At 37.7% G+C, this 11,292-nt stretch overlaps 1 protein-coding gene across 50 annotated transcripts in view; it reads right to left on the bottom strand.

The window, feature by feature from the left end:
* Rims2 (regulating synaptic membrane exocytosis 2) overlaps positions 1-11,292 on the bottom strand; it is a 516,004-nt gene that overhangs the window by 155,625 nt on the left and 349,087 nt on the right. The gene's annotated exons all lie outside the window — the stretch shown is intronic.

The raw sequence follows: 11,292 nt of genomic DNA, 5'->3' as shown, positions 1-11,292 counted from the left end.
GAAAGAATTGCTTAAAAGCTGAAAATCACTGTGTAAGCAAAAAAAAATTTTTTTTTCCCAACACATCATGAAATTTTGGCTTAAAGAGTTCTATAGAACTCTAGTCTGTTTCATTTAATTCCCAGTAAACGAGTTGCTCAGTTATAAGCAATGCAAACCAAGCTACCTGCTTTCCACAAGGAGTACATGTGAAGAGTGTAATGTATCCTAGCTTAAAGACATTCAACAGTGTTTCCTAGTATTGTTCAGAAGAAAGTTATGCAAAAAAGTTTATCAGCAGACAGAGTAATATATAAAAATGTTGATACCATTATTGTAGTATAATGATAGCTTGAATATTTTAAGCACAAGACTGAAATTAGGTTACAGGAAAATAGGACAGCTTTGAAGTGTGTATCCATATTCAAACACATCCCCAAACAGAAATCAACTCCACTAGCTAGTTCAGTGCACTTCTGTGAGACTAAACTATTCAGAAGGGTATTGGATGAAATTGGAATTCCAAAAAAGAAGTGACCTCCCTGACCTGTAAAACTCAGTTCTAGTAGAAACAAGAATACTTACACCTACATGACCAGTAATTGTTGGCACTTGTCCCTTGGAGCTTACCATAAAGTTTATACACCTTAATGTGATCATAAATAGAGTCTAATTCAATCCCATGATTGGGAAGACAAACCTAAGAACAATTTCAGTCACAGTAAAACGACTATTTATAGACCACAGAGAGCAGAGGAACAGTAATCTCTCTTTTTTTTTTTTTTTTAGATTTTTTATTTATTATTATATGTAAGTACACTGTAGCTGTCTAAAGACATTCCAGAAGAGGGCGTCAGATCTCATTATGGATGGTTGTGAGCCACCATGTGGTTGCTGGGATTTGAACTCAGGACCTTCGAAAGAGCAGTCAGTACTTTTAACCTCTGAGCCATCTCTCCAGAGTAAGCTCAACATCAGTTTACTATATGCATAAAGATATTATTTTAAAAAGAATAGCCACCTGTTTTACCAAGCTTCTAAAAGAATACAGCATAAACAAGAACATTAGTAAATAGCAATATTTAGGAAGTAATTCAATTCTCTCTCGCTCTTTTTTTTTTTTAATTTTTTATTTTCTCGAGACAGGGTTTCTCTGAATAGCCCTGGCTGTCCTGGAACTCACTCTGTAGACCAGACTGGCCTTGAACTCAGAAATCCGCCTGCCTCTGCCTCCCAAGTGCTAGGATTAAAGGCATGCAGCACCACCGCCTGGCTTCAATTCTCATTTAAAAACTGATTTAATAATCCATTCTAGCTCCATTTATAGTAGCTTATAATTTTAATCAATGTTTAAAATAGTTCATATTTTTCATTTCTAATTTTCTGGATAGATACAAGTACTCTGCTATATATACTATGTACAGAATTCTACTGTAAACTGAACACATTTGAAGAAGAAACTGCCTAATAATTCCTTAATTACCTAACATGGAATTTCAGTAATTTAAGAATAGCTACCATGACAATCAGACTGCACATGCAGACTCTGAGAAAAGAATTAGTTAGAAATAAGCCAAGATAAAGTAGTTCTGCTGAATTAACATGAGATTGTATTATTTAAAAGAACTGACACACAAAAATAACACTATATATAGACTTATCCAACTGGTACTAATAATGATGTGCTAATATACACAGATGAAATCCAGTGAGACCCTGGTGACAGAGAACATCATCACTGCTAACCAACCATTTTGTCCTCAACTGAATGCTAGCATTATGCAGAGTTATTTTAAAATAGTCATTATTTGAAATCACTAGAACAAAAGATCAAAATCTAAATTCCCTCAAAACATTATGATATAGTATGAGATACACTTCCTTGAGGACATCTGGAAAACTTGTTAGGAATTTAGAAATTCTTTTAATTAACTCTTATATGAACAAACAGAAACAAAACTAAAATAGGCAGAACTGTTTAGAAATGGGCATGCAACAAATTAAAATCTTGATATAATTATTCCCTTTTACCTATAAAATTCTTATTCTATGAGCTAGTTTCTATTTTAAATGGTTTATTGATTATAAATTAAAGAAAGTTTTGTTGATTATAAAAATTCAAAAATCTAGTGATCAAAAAAAAATGCGAACCCCCCCCCCCCCTTACACCAATCAGAATGGTCAAGATCAAAACCTCATTGCTGGTGGGATTTCAAACTGGTAGGTACAACCACTATGAAAATCAATCTGGAGGTTCCTCAGAAAACTGGAAATAGATCTACCTGAAGACCCACCAAAAGATACAGAAAAGATGCCCCACCATGCCACAGGGGCACGTGTTCCAATATGTTCATAGCAGCCTTGTTTGTAATAGCCTGAAGCTGGAAACAACCCAGAAGAATGGATACAAAAAATGTGGTTCATTTACACAATGTAATACTTCTCGGCTATTAGGAACAAGGATCTCCTGAGTTTTGCAGGCAAATGGATAGAACTAGATAATATCATCCTGAGTGAGGTAACTCAGACCCAAAAAGACATGCATGGTATGTACTCACTAATAAGTAGATATTAGCCACAAAAAAAATAAGTACAGAATACCCAAGATATAATTCACTCAAAAAGGTCAACGAGTTGAAGGCCCCAAGTGAGGACACCTCAGTCCCACTTGAGAGGGAGAAGAAAGCAATCACAAGGGGGAAGGGAGGGAGGGATCTAGGAGAGAAAGTGTACAGAGGTCAGAGGAGAGGGCAACATGATTGGGTATTAGATGGGGGGAAAAGGACTGAAATCCCTGAGGGCCAGCAGAAATAATGGAAACAGGCAACCTCGGGAGGTAGGAAGTTGTGGGGACCCTCCAGAATGCACCAGAGACCCGGGAGGTGAGAGACTCTTAGGACTCAAAGGGAGGAACCTTAGATGAAATGTCCAACAGTAGGGAGAGGGAACTTAAAGAGCCCACCTCCAGCAGAAAGTCAGGGTATCACGTGAGGGATGGGGTTGCCATCTCACTGTCAAAGCTCTGACCCATTTTTGTTTCTGTCTGAAAGAACTGCAGGGATGGAAATGGAGAGGAGCCTGAGGAAAAGAAGGTCCAGTGACAGGCCCAAAGTGGGATCCAGTTCAAGGCGAGGTCCTAAGGCCTGACGCTATTACTGAGACTATGGAGTGCTCACAAAAAGGGATCTATCATGACTGTCCTCCAAAAGACCCAACAAGCAGCTGAAAGAGTCAGATGCAGATATTTGCAGCCAATCAATGGACAGAAGCTGCTGACCTCTGTGGTTGAATTAGGGAAAAGCTGGAAGAAGCTGAGGAGAAGGGTGAACTTGTAGGAGGACCAGGAATCTCAATTAACCTGGACCCCGAGATCTCTCAAACACTGGACCACTAACCAGGGAGTATATACCAGCTGATATGAGGCCCCAACACATATACAGCAGAGGTTCAGTCAGAGAAGATGCACCTAACTCTCAAGAAACTGGAGGCCCAAGGGAGTTTAGAGGTCTGGTGAAATGAGGGGTGGGAGATGGGGACATCATCGTGGAGACAGCAAGTGGGGAGGAGGTATGGGATGTGAAACAATCAGGGTAGACTGGGAGGATAATAAAATCTGGAGTTTTAAATAATAAATAAATAAATAAATAAAGAATTAAAAACCCTCCAGTAAGATGTTAGCTGTATATTACTTTACAGATCTCTGAAAATTCCATAAAATAATACTTTAAATATATATCTCTGAAGAACAGAGTGTGAACTGTTATTTATCATGAGACAAAGTGATAAAATATGATCTAATATCTTGCTGCCATATCCAATAATTTTCTAATCAAGCTTGAAAATTCCAGCAACTTCCCCTTGATTCTCTGTCTTTGAATGGATCCTGGAATGGTGTAATGTGAATTCCCTACATGCCTTGCTGCTGCTCTGCTAAGCAGTTACTTCACAGTGACATTTGCACATTACTTTCCCGATAGAAAAGTGCTCACAACTACCCCAAGAAACTCCCTAAGTAGATTTTTAAATTCCTCACTCAGAAATGATAAACTATTAACAAAAATAGAAGGTGAACTATTAACAGAAACTTTTTGGAAAATTAATAAGTTGAGTTTTGGACTTATAATTTGTAGTTTTTGAGAAATATTTGAATCTGTTAACAAGAGAAAAATATGTCTTTCAAAAGAAAGATACCTTAAGAAGTCACTGGCTCACTGGGCAGCACTTGGGAGGCAGAGGCAGGCAGATTTCTGAGTTTGGGGCCAGCCTGGTCTACAAAGTGAGTTTCAGTACAGCCGGGGCTACACAGAGAAACCCTGTCTCCAAAAAAACAAAAAAAGAGAGAGAGAGAGAGAGAAGAAAAAGGAGAAGGAGGAGGAGGAAGAGGAGGAGGAAGAGGAGGAGGAAGAGGAGGAGGAGGAGGAGGAGAAGAAGAAGAAGAAGTCATCACCGTCTCATACTAATATTCAATCATTCTTTCAATAAATATATGTTGACTTCACATGATATACTCTATACTACACGTGGCAATAGGAGTTTTTGGACAAAGTCACAAGCATGGTAAGATATAAGAAAACGTATAATCCAAAAGGCAATTAGTTTTGAGAAGTAGAAGGAAACCAAATGAGACTGTAGAACAGTCAAGAGGTAGAAGAATGAGAATAGTATTATTACATACCAGGAAGTGGTGCTGGTGTGTGTATGTGAGCACGCGTACACACACACACACACACACACACAATTTCACACTGATAAAGGGAGAATAAACATGAATAAAGGTTGGTAAATTGTAGGGATGGCAAAAATCACTTCACTAAGGAGAAGGGAGTAAGAGACACAGGGGTCAAACTATAGGGGAAGAAAGCTTAGGATATGATGGCATAAAGGAAGCAATATATAAAAATAACTGCTCATCTATAGTCTCTGCTTCTTGTGGTGCTCACTCACTACTTACTTATCCACTCACATTTTACAGTCCTCAGATAGCGAAAAGGAACACTTAGGACCCTTACTATACTCCTATACTATACTATGTGTATATATGCAAATATTTGTACCCAATCAATGGACCGAAGCTGCTCACCCCTGTGGTTGAATTAGGGAAAAGCTGAAAGAAGCTGAGAAGGATGATCTTGTAGGAGTATATACACTCCATAGAGTTCATAGTCTTCCTCCTCTTAAGTGCGTTGTTAACCTGCAACATCCCCTATGAGTTCAAAATTAGATATTTTCTTTATTTACATTTCAAATGTTATCCCCTTACCTGGTTTCCCCTCCAAAAAAAACCCTCTATTCCTTCCCCCTGCCCCTGCTCACCAACCCACCCTTAACCTGCTTCCTGGAACATAGAGTCTTCACAGGACCAAGGGCCTCTCTTCCCATTGATGACCGACAAGACCATCCTCTGCTACATATGCAGCTGGAGCCATGAGTCCCACAATGTGTACTCTTTGGTAGGTGGTTTAGATGCTGTGAGCTTTGGGGTTAGTTCATATTGTTGTTCCTCCTATTGGGCAGCAAACCCCTTCGGCTCCTTGGGCCCTTTCTCTAGCTCCTTCATTGGAGACCCTTGTCTCTGATTGGTGCTCAGTCCAATGGATGGCTGTGAACCTTCCACTTATTAGTCGGGCACTAGCAGAGCCTCTCAGAAGACAGCTATATCAGGTTCCTGTCAGCCAGCACTTGCTGGCTTCCATAATAGTGTCTGGGTTTGGTAACTGTATATAGGAAGGATTCCCAGGTGGAGCAGTCTCTGGATTGTCCTTCCTTCAGTCTCTCCTCCATACATTTGTCTCTGCAACTCCTTCCATGGGTATTTTGTTCCCCCTTCTAAGAAGGATCGAAGTATTAACACTTCGATCTTCCTTCTTGAGTTTCTTGTGGGTTGTGGATTGGATCTTGGGTATTCTGAGCTTCTGGGCTAATATCCACTTATCAGTGAGTGCATACCATGTGTGTTCTTTTGTGATTGGGTTACCTCACTCAGGATGATATCCTATATCCCATAGAGGGCTAATATCCAATATATTCAAATAACTCAAGAAGTTAGACTCCAGAGAACCAAATAATCCTATTAAAAATGGGGTAAATAGCTAAACAAAGAATTCTCAACTGAGGAATATTGAATGGCTGAGAAGCACCTAAAGAAATGTTCAACAACCTTAGTCATCAGGGAAATGCAAATCAAAACAACCCTGAGATTCCACCTCACACCAGTCAGAATGGCGCAGTTCAAAAACTCAGGTGACAGCAGATGCTGGCAAGGTTGTGGACAAAGAGGAACACTACTTCATTGCTGGTGGAATTGCAAGCTGGTACAACCACTCTGGAAATCAGTTTGGCAGTTCCTTAGAAAATATAACATAGTACTACCAGAGGACCAAGCAATACTGCTCCTGGGCATATACCCAGAAGATGCTCCAACATGTAATAAGGACACATGCTCCACTATGTTCATAGTAGCCTTATTTATAATAGCCAGAAGCAAGAAAGAACCCAGATGTCCTTTAACAGAACACAGAATGGATATAGAAAATGTGGTACATTATACAATGGAGTACTACTCAGCTATTAAAAACAATGAATTTTATGAAATTCTTAGGGAAATGAATGTATCTGGAGGATATCATCCAATCACTTTCTAAGTCAGTAATAACTTGGGGACCTGCCTGGCTTTCTGCAGGGATTATCCTAATCCCTATGGCTATAATCGATTTCAATACATACAGATGTAGAAATTGTTATCAATCTCGAACCTCAATTCCTAGACTTCAATAAACCCTTTATCTTCATTTTCCCTTCTTACATCAGTCCCATAAGTCTGAGAAAATGTTACGGATCTTTGAATCTGATGAAAGTACTTCAAACTTAGAAACATTAAAGTTGAATACCTCAAGTTTTAAATGTATTCTTTGAAAATTCTTATGTATACATAATGAATGTTGATCTTATCTGCCTCCCACAACTGTTATCCCAAAATATCCCTAACACATCTTCCCCACTCATGTCCCCCTACCTTCTCCATTATCCACTGAGTTCAGTGAGTGTTGATTATACCCATGTGGACATAGGGTCATCCACTGAAGCACAGGCAAACTACCACTAAGGAGAAGCGATTCTCTATTTATATTCTCTAATGTTCAGCTAATAATAGCTCCTTAGATGTGAGAAGCCCAGTGAATTCCATTCCCCTCCATGCTGTAGAGGAATGTAAAGCCAGTAACATGGCTACTGAATATAGACATGCCCTTAGTACATACCTTTTATCCCAAACAATGATGTTTGAGGGACAAACTGATGAATCAAAAAAAGATTTGACAGAAAAAGATACACTAAACTATCACAAGAACAGCACAGGAAAGAAAGGCTATTAAAGACAGTTCAGAAAGAGGCAGTGAAATCGAGTTGAAATTTGGTTTAGTCAGTTCAGTTGAGTGGAGTTGGGAGGTGGGTCAATTAGGAGTCAGTGCAGTGTAATGGAGTTGAGTTTGTTCTTGAATTCATGCAGTTCAGTGAAGGTTAGCAGAAGCAGTTGAAGCCAGAAAATAAGAAGGAGCAGAATATTAGAACAAATTGCTAGAGTCAGTTTGAGGCCAAGCAGAGCCATTCAGCGAGAAGCTGGGTTAGTAACTGGATAGTATTCACCTTAGCTTGTGCTAAGGGTTTCTCCTCAGTGCTGTCAGAAATTCGAACACTTTACCTCATTGCAGAGTAGGACAGATTCATCCACAATGTCATGTCTTAAGATAAAAGACTGGGAGTTTTTCTTAAGTCTTTCTCTAAAATTCCATTTCTCAATATTTTCCAAGTATTATCAAGTTCAATTTATTATACTTTCTCTCTTCTTTCTATTTCCATCTATCTTGATATATGTGTTTTCTCTTCAAGTACTCTTACCTTCAAACCAACCACTCAGATGCTCTTTAAAGTAGTTATTTTAGGAAATAGCCTTACCACAATCAGCTCTAGTTGAAATACTTCTAAGGATATGTAGTACCTACAGTCATAACTCCAAGTTCATTGCCAGAAATATATAACATTCTAAGTAACTGAGGAAGTATTGTCTCATATTCATTTTGCATTATTCCTGGCTTAAGAGAGTGTTCCAAAAGCACTAAAATGTTACATTTATTTCTTTGAGGATTTTACTTTTATATTTTTTGAAATATCACTGACCCCATAGCTTACTATTACATAAATCTAATTAATTCATGTGCATTAAAAAAGATAAACAGTTGTTGTTGTCTTCTAAATGGGACCTTTACATAAATGCCTACCACCATTTGCCAAATATCAGTACTAATAATTACCATGTATATGCATGGCTATAAGAAAAAGTAAACATTAGGAAAACAAGAATGATACAGAAGTATACTTTAAGAATATGAAGAGTATATTTTTCAAATGAAGGTTATATTTTACCAGTTATATTAATGAAGAGTAATACAATATCCATCTACACATTTTAATAAATGTTGATTATGTTTTAAAATGTACAGAGAGTCAAGGGTAATTTTGTTAACAGTCAGCATTACTTGACAAAAAGGAAAGGAAATGTGACTCCTACAATTAGTTACTAGTTCTCTCTCTCAAAGTTTCAAGTTTACCAAATATGACTTCTACCCCAAAGAAAAAAATTCCTAACTTTTCCTGTAAAGTTTCTTAAGCAAAAGCCTTGAATTCCTGGTCAAGTCCTCAGGAATCCGGGTCCCACACTGAGATCACAGTCTCCTTCCCTTCATTTCATGCTTATTCCTGCTATTTCTACCTTGTGGATAGTGCTAGCTCCAAAACTAAGTTAAAAAACGGGCTACTTAGAGATTAGAGCTTCTCTTCACATTTTTCAACATAAATGTAATTTCCCCTTTTAAGAGATCAACTAAGCTAAAGAAAAGCTCTGTATTTTAGTTCAAAAGCCACTTGTTGTGGAAGAGATAAAATGAATAAAATTTGAACTTTGTTAAAATACTTAATGAAGGAAATATAAGGAAATAAGGAAAGTTATAATATTCCTGAGAATTAATTCAACTTCCAGAGAAGTAAGCAAAAAAAAAAAAAAAAAAAAAAAAAAAAAAAAAAAAAAAAGGTGAGACTAATAACACATTAAAGCAGCCAGGTGAGCAGAACTCTCTACAGAAATAAGAGAACACATAAAATCAAACTTATTCCATAAGAGAATAAGAAAGAAGCATGTATGTCTTTACAATCCAGAAGGAAAGTAGCATTTAAACTGAGATTACAAAGATAGAACAACTTCAATGATAATCAGCATGTGAGTCCCCACAGCATAACTAAGTATGAAGCTCACTATATCTAGAATAGTTAAGGGAGGGATGGGTAAATAAATATTTTGGCAGTTTGTTGACATTATGCAGATTGGTAGCAGAAATTATAATATAGAGAAAGATGAAAGCCAGGTGCTAAAATCACTAATGAAAAATAAAGTAACAAAACTAAGAGGTCAAAATGTAAGAGCCACATGCACAGGCTATGGGATTGCAGCGCTCAGTTTTGTCATATAAAACAATAAGATGATAAGCATAGCTTTTCTTCTAGCCCACCTTCATTCTTTTGTGAGGTACTACAGAACTACTCTCTAGGAGGGAACCAGAGCCTCCACAGGAGGCTGACACAATGACACTCTCTCTAGAGTTACTCTTAGCCCTCAGCAGCCTGCCAACAGAAGGCCCTCCTCATAGGCAATAGCCATCTGCCACACCACCTCCAGTAGGACTGGTGTGACAAGTTCCACAGACTGAAGTAACTGACCTCAAAAGGGGGAGGCCTCCTAGAAACCGGTTGTGGAACTCTTCTCCAGAGAAAAATTATTGAGCCATAGTTCTCTTGGCAACTTATCTGTTTTATGTTTTCTATCCCCCTTTCTAATTTATGAGATGTTCCTGATAGCCTAGGCTAAGATCTTAAGCGAGAATAATGGGTAAGAAACTGTCTCTTGAAATGGGGTCACTAACATGACCTTATCTCTGGGGAACCCAATGCTTTGCTTTATAAATCATTTATAAAGATATATAATAGCATTATGACAGATAAAAACTTTCCCAACAATAAAATTTCATATGGCTGCCCATGTGTCATTGAAGGTGGTTTTTGATATATGGTTAAAAATAAGCCTTAATTAGAAAGAATTAAAATAGTTTAAATTTATGTGTTGAAGATTTACAAAAAATCAGGCATTGGATGTTAAATAATAATTAACCATATGGGGCTGGAGTTAGCTCAGCAGTTAAGAGCACTGACCATAAAGATTTATTAACCTGCTCTTGGAAATATGCCACTAGCTTTGGACGACTGCCCCCAATGAATATATCCTCTTAGAATTGTTACATTTTGATGATTTATATTAATAATGATGTTACCTGTTCTGTTTGTGATCCACTGAATATACAGTTTCAGAGTTGTAATCCTTGGATGATTTTTGTGCTTTACTGTGTCAAATGATTTTTGTTGGTATTTGTGATTGTTTCTAAGAGTTGTAATGTTTGGTTTTTTAATGTATAAAATCCCCTGTTTGAGAGCTGCAAAATATACTCAGATTCAAACTGCCTCTGTGTTTGTTTCTGTTTGTCACTGCTGAATCTTTACCCATGTAGCTTCGATGACCAACATTCCAGGGACCCCCATACCCGACTGAGGTGGTCTATGGCATCCATCCTCTAGGGACTTGGCCTTATGCTATAAACCCAGGGTCCACCTAGTTCTTTCTTATTATCAATTTTACCCTTTCCTTTTAGTCAATTTCCATTCACGTCTGACTTCTGCTGATTCACACAGAACCAGTGACTCTCTCTACCACAGTCCTGACAGCCACCATAGTTTACCAAGCATAGAAATGATGGAATTAATGAACATTATTATTCATAAGGTATGTCACAGATATCTACATAGAATTCCACCAAAACCCTAGAGGACATGCCTTCTTCTTAGTAACCCATGGAACTTTCTTCAAAACTGACAACATACTTGGACACTATGCAAGTTTAAACAGATACAAGAAAATTGAAACAACACTCTGCAAACTATATGACCACCATGGAGTAAAGCTGGATTCGACAACATAAAAAACAGCAGAAAGTATATAATCTGATAGAAGTTAAACTAGTACTGAGTGAAAATTGGGTAAAGACAAAAATAAAGAAGGAAAACAAAGCCTTTTTAGAATTAAATGAAAATGAAAACACATTATCCGTAAGCCTATAGGAAGCAGTGAAGGCAGTTGATACATAGCACTAGGTGCACATATCAAAACCCAGGAGAGCTCTCACACTGATATCAGCACATTTAAAGGGAGAGGAGGAG

Source organism: Mastomys coucha, unplaced genomic scaffold (genome assembly GCF_008632895.1).
Source record: "Mastomys coucha isolate ucsf_1 unplaced genomic scaffold, UCSF_Mcou_1 pScaffold7, whole genome shotgun sequence".
NCBI classification, from domain to species: Eukaryota; Metazoa; Chordata; class Mammalia; order Rodentia; family Muridae; genus Mastomys; species Mastomys coucha.
Note: the sequence above shows the minus strand (reverse complement) of the source record. Positions and strands in the feature narration are given on the sequence as shown.